The 5151-nt window shown below is 38.9% G+C and overlaps 1 long non-coding RNA gene across 1 annotated transcript in view; it reads right to left on the bottom strand.

The window, feature by feature from the left end:
* Positions 1 to 1103, bottom strand: part of LOC115277318 — a 15476-nt gene extending 14373 nt beyond the window's left edge. The window contains exon 1 of the long non-coding RNA XR_003902368.1: positions 1050 to 1103. This is a non-coding gene — a long non-coding RNA (uncharacterized LOC115277318). The remainder of the gene's footprint in view (positions 1 to 1049) is intronic.
* Positions 1104 to 5151: the final 4048 nt, after the last annotated feature.

Genomic DNA, 5151 nt, shown 5'->3' with positions numbered 1-5151 from the left:
AACTCCTTTAAATGTAAGGTTTGATGGATAAGAAAGACACCCTAAATTAATTCAAGACAGAATTAAGTGAAAGTGTCCACTGAAGTCAAGTGACAATCAGGTTTAACAGCCAAAATAAGGTGACTAAGTGTGGGATGGTGGAGGTGGGGTGAGGGGGCTGAGGGGGATAATGGGGGTGGGGCTGGCAGGTAGAAAGGAATGTACTCTGTTGGCCCACAGAAAGTAGCAGTGACTCTTGCCAGTATTTGTTCGGATCAGAACCTGGTGAGTTGAAGAACCAGAATGTGCCTTAATGACTTTTCAAAAGATGACATGTTATCATTTTATTATATTTCAACTATTGAATTATTTTGTTAATTTTTTTTTAAGAAAGAGGAGGGAGGGAGACGCAGAGAGAGAAAGTGAGAGAGAATCCCAAGCAGGCTACGCAGCGTCAGTGCAGAGCCCAATGCAGAGCTCAAACTCACAAACCATGAGATCATGACCTGAGCCAAAATCAGGAGTCAGACACTCAACCAACTGAGCCACCCAGGCGCCCCTCAACTGTTGAATTATTGTGTTTGGCCAATTGTCAACATTTCATGAAGTCAGATGATACAATGAAAAATAATGTGGCTTTAGTAATCAGGAGATCTGGTTGGCAGACTGGCTTATTAGAGCCTAAACTAATCCCTTAACTTTTCATTCTCAACATTGCAAGTTCAGATGCCTATTTTAAGTTCTTTACAGATTTGTTGTGATGATCAAATAAAGTAATATAATAAAATATGAATGTAGCTATATAGGAGTTTGAAGTAATATGAATGAAGAGCATTGTGAAAAACCATAATTCACCACTGGAATTTAAGGTATTATTATCACACACATCAGTTCTAGCAGTTTATCTTAGTTAAATTTTACAGAGGGCTCTGTGTCATCAATTCCCTTCACCTCTTCTATGAAGTCAGCAGCATTGGATTATTTTAACGAATGACCATATTCTTAAATTGATCATCATAGAAAAATGGATCTGCTCAATAGATACCAGTTAATAGGGAGGTGACCCTTACCTGTTGCCAAGTTGCCAGCAGCACTCAGTCACCCTGCCTTCAAGTTCTCTTTCAGTCTAGCAGTTAGAGTAAAGGTTACATAATGCCATCAGTTCCCTCTGATGTTCAAGATTAGCTTAACTTTGTTCCCCTTAGACCAGAGGCCCAATGTGACTGTTAACCAAGAAGCTGAAACAAACTCCGTAATGATTATACTCCGCCCCCCCCCCCCCCACCGCCTTCTGCAACTTGACAGGAACTGCCCAACTAGAACCACAAAGAGAGAGAGAGAGAGCACAGGAAAATCTGACCCAATGGCAAAGGAATGTTGTCCCCCTCCTCCAAGTAAATACAAATGTGTATCTAGTTATCAGAGAACTGTCCAGGAGGGTTAGCAGGCTCTAGTGTTAAGGAGCCCGCTGACCTGTCACTCAGCAGCCCCAATGGTTCAGACAGGACATATGAATAGAGATGATAGCAGGATTTTGGGGTTTGTTTTTTTAAGAGGGAGATCTTGGAAGCTGGCTCCCATTCCGTGGCTATGGGCCTTCCTTTAAATACAAACAGCAGCGAGCGCTGAGAATGACTGCCATACTTGAATGCCAAATAAACACAAAATGACAAGCACAGATTTTTGGCTTTATATTAAAGCTTGGTTTTTCAACAACCCCTTTTGTTGCCTCTAAAGACAATGGTCGCAGTGTTTCTGAGCCAGATCCTTGGCTTCTGAGCGTAGCCTTCTTAGCCGCACCCCAACCCGGTTCACTCCACAAGCAGGGCGCGTGTCCCCTTTGGGTTTGAAAACAAGCCATCTCTGGCCTCCTGGCTGGCTGCTCTCGAAGTACTTGTTTATTGAAACTACAGAGGAGTGGTATATGAAACTGGGAATTTGCAGGCCAAGCCCAGGGTAGTCTGATGAGGGATATGGTGGTGATTTCTACTGGGTTGGGAAACAGTAGCTTAAATTGGGAGCTCTACAATGTGAGTCACCAGAGAGAGTTGAGGATTCACCCACTGCATTAGTTCATTGTAGGTTTAGTGTTTTCTCTTATCTTTTTTTCTTTATGTTTATTTAACATGTTTATTTGAAGGAGAGAGAGACAGAGCGTGAATGGGGGAAGGGCAGAGAGAGCAAGGGAGACACAAAATCCAAAGCATGCTCCAAGCTGTGAGCTGTTACCACAGAGCCCAACAGAGGACTTGAACTCCTCTTTTTTTTTTTTTTTTTGCTTTGCTTCTTGCTGATTTTTTAACCCCAAGGAGGAGAATTGGATTCAAAATTGTTCACTAATATTTTTAATTATTACTTCCATAATATAATTAATTTCTCCTTCTAATCATTTGCTTCGATAAGCTAAGTAAGTTATGAAGAGAAATAATTTAAGCGTAAATACAATGGCATTCACTACCAGGATTCTGTCACCTCCAAGTCTGTGACAAAAATAACTTAGTGGACTCCAGGCCAAATGTGGCACCTTCACATTCTGTCTTTGTGAAAAAGTGATGGTTACAGCCCCTGACAGTTCCTCCCGTCTCTACAGCTCTTTGCCTTTCACAGTAACTCCCCCTCCATGCCCCCAATAATCATTTACAGGTTTGGTCACCAAAGCCATCCTTATGAGGGGATTGTCATCATCTCTGTTTTTTACATGAGAACACTGAGTCTTAGAGATTTACCAACAGCCATGCTCTCTATACTGGGGGCAGAATTGTGATCCAAGTCCGTGTTTCCTTATTATAAAGTTAATGATCACTTAAGTGGTGTATTTTATAGAGTAACAAGAAAAAGAAATAATAAAATGTTTGTAAATCACCTGGTAGAGCTGGACATATTATTGTTTACTAAGGCTTAGGAAAGAACGCATTTCTTTTTCAAGTTCAAACAGCTGTGTTCTGCCAAACTATGGCTCATTACCCATTCACAGTATGAGCCTTGAATCACTCTGAGAATTATCTGAAGAGGTTACTCTCAGTATACCTCCTGTTTATTTAATCATGCATTTATTCACTCACTCACTTTTCTACTTATTTGCTTATCTCTTCATCTACCTATTTATATTGGGAAAATGTTGCTTTCTCTCTTACTTGCACTATTGACCTCAGTAAACTCGTTGAAATAGTCTAACATTTAAAGAATGAGAAACAACAATTACAGACCACTTCTCAAGTATGTTGTGAAGGATAACTAGCAAAAATTAATATGATGCTTAACAGTACATTGTTCTAAGCAATTTTATGGACGTCAATAGCTGGTTTCAATGAAACATGTTTGTCTCTTTCATATTAACCTATTTCCAATGCAAATTTCACTAGGTCGAAAGAAGCTAAATGCTCTCTAAAGACATTGTTTATAATTCTACTACTTTCAACATCTGTGGTAGAAATAAAATAATTCATTTCACAAATGTGAAGAGTCGTATGCATCAAAACTACATTGAAATTTAAAAAATGATACTTCTATATAACTAGAAGTCAGTTTACGACATCCTTAAATGAAGGCATTCATGATAGAGATCATTTACTATCAGAAGTTTTGAATATTCATGCATGAAGTTCATGAAGACCAAGAGAAAACAGAAGCTGATATAAGTAAAAGATACTTATTCTTTGCCAATACATTCTCTACTTTTGTAGTGTGCACCCAAGCTAAATTCTGGATCTGGTGGAATTCAATAAAAGCTGAAGTTTCTACATGAGTCCAATGAATTATGGACCAGAAACTCTATTAAATGCCAAATTCTCCTTCTGTGTACATTTAAAAAGTACTCTATTGATTGTTCCCTAGACAGATTTTTCTGAACAAAAGAGAACAGCAGGCCCCAAACCACAGCCATGAGCTAGGATTCCTCAGATTTAATTTGTTCAAAGACCTGAGCAGTGGTAAGTAATCATCTCTAGATAAACTTCACATTGAATAAAACTCCAATGTTCAAAACAAAATATCAAGACAGGATGAGAGAAAAAATCTGAATACTGGGTAGACCTGTCATCAAAGTCTATCAAAGACCTTTACTCTCATTTTTATCAAAATTCTCCTTTTCCTAAACTCATTCTTTCAGACTCAGCCTAATTTAGTTCATTTCTGGACTGTCAGTTTTGTACTTATTAAAGAAAATATAAAAGTGCAACCAAAGAATTAAAGATAATCTTAAGAAGAACAGTATTCACCTAGGAGATGCTAGGAATATCACTTAGCATCATTTTGAGGAGGAAAACAATACCCTAGAGTCAACATGTGTCTTTTCCAACATTGTTCTCACAGATCTAATATGGAAATCCAGGTTTTTTGTATTTTTGTGTTAATATTCACTCCAAAAAGTAAAATTAGAGCCCCATATAACTAACTTCTTTTTTCCCCCACAGTAACCTAAATTCTAGTAAAATTGAATTAAACTTGTCTGTAAATAGTTTCAAAAACCAAGGGAGGGGCAGGTGGTCAGCTATGAGGCAACTTCCAAATGTTCCCTACTGGGCACTTGCTTTTGATCCTGTGCCTCCAGCAGTTTCCTATTATCTTTCTTTCTTTTCTTAGAAATTCTCTTCAGAAATTCCTTCAAATTCCCTCCCTTCCCTCCCCCAACCCCATCTTCCATTTGCCCCTGAGCCCAACCTGTCAGTACTGTCCTTTTTGAAGTCAGCCTCTGCTGGTGCCCTGAACAGCTCCGTCAAGTACTATTGGTTCCTGAGTTTTTTAGGCAAAATACTGGGAGAAACTACTAGAGGTTTTGTTGTTGTTGTTGTTGTTTTTAAGTTAAATAAGACAAAATCTTTTTTCTCCCAGTAGCCATAGAGAGATAAGAGAATTAACCTGATTAAAAACCAAAAAAAAAAAAACCAAACAAAAACAAAAACAAAAAACTATGATCTTTTTATTGCATTTCCTTTCCTGGATACCACTCCCAGCAAAAGAATCTCAAATCTTAATCTCAAAATCTCTTGTGCTACCTCATTTAGGGTTTTGTAGCCCTTTGGTCACAGGGCTTCCTCCATCCATTTCCTGGGGCTTCTTCAACTGCAGAGAGCATTCCTTTGATCAGATTTGGGTTTAGCTACCAGTTGGGCGCACGCTCCCAATTCCTCAGTGCTTTACTTTACAGCAGCCCAAACTAACCCCACTGCCCAG

This window comes from Suricata suricatta, chromosome 14 (assembly GCF_006229205.1).
Source record: "Suricata suricatta isolate VVHF042 chromosome 14, meerkat_22Aug2017_6uvM2_HiC, whole genome shotgun sequence".
Taxonomy (NCBI): domain Eukaryota; kingdom Metazoa; phylum Chordata; class Mammalia; order Carnivora; family Herpestidae; genus Suricata; species Suricata suricatta.
This window is presented reverse-complemented; position numbering and strand designations above follow the sequence as displayed.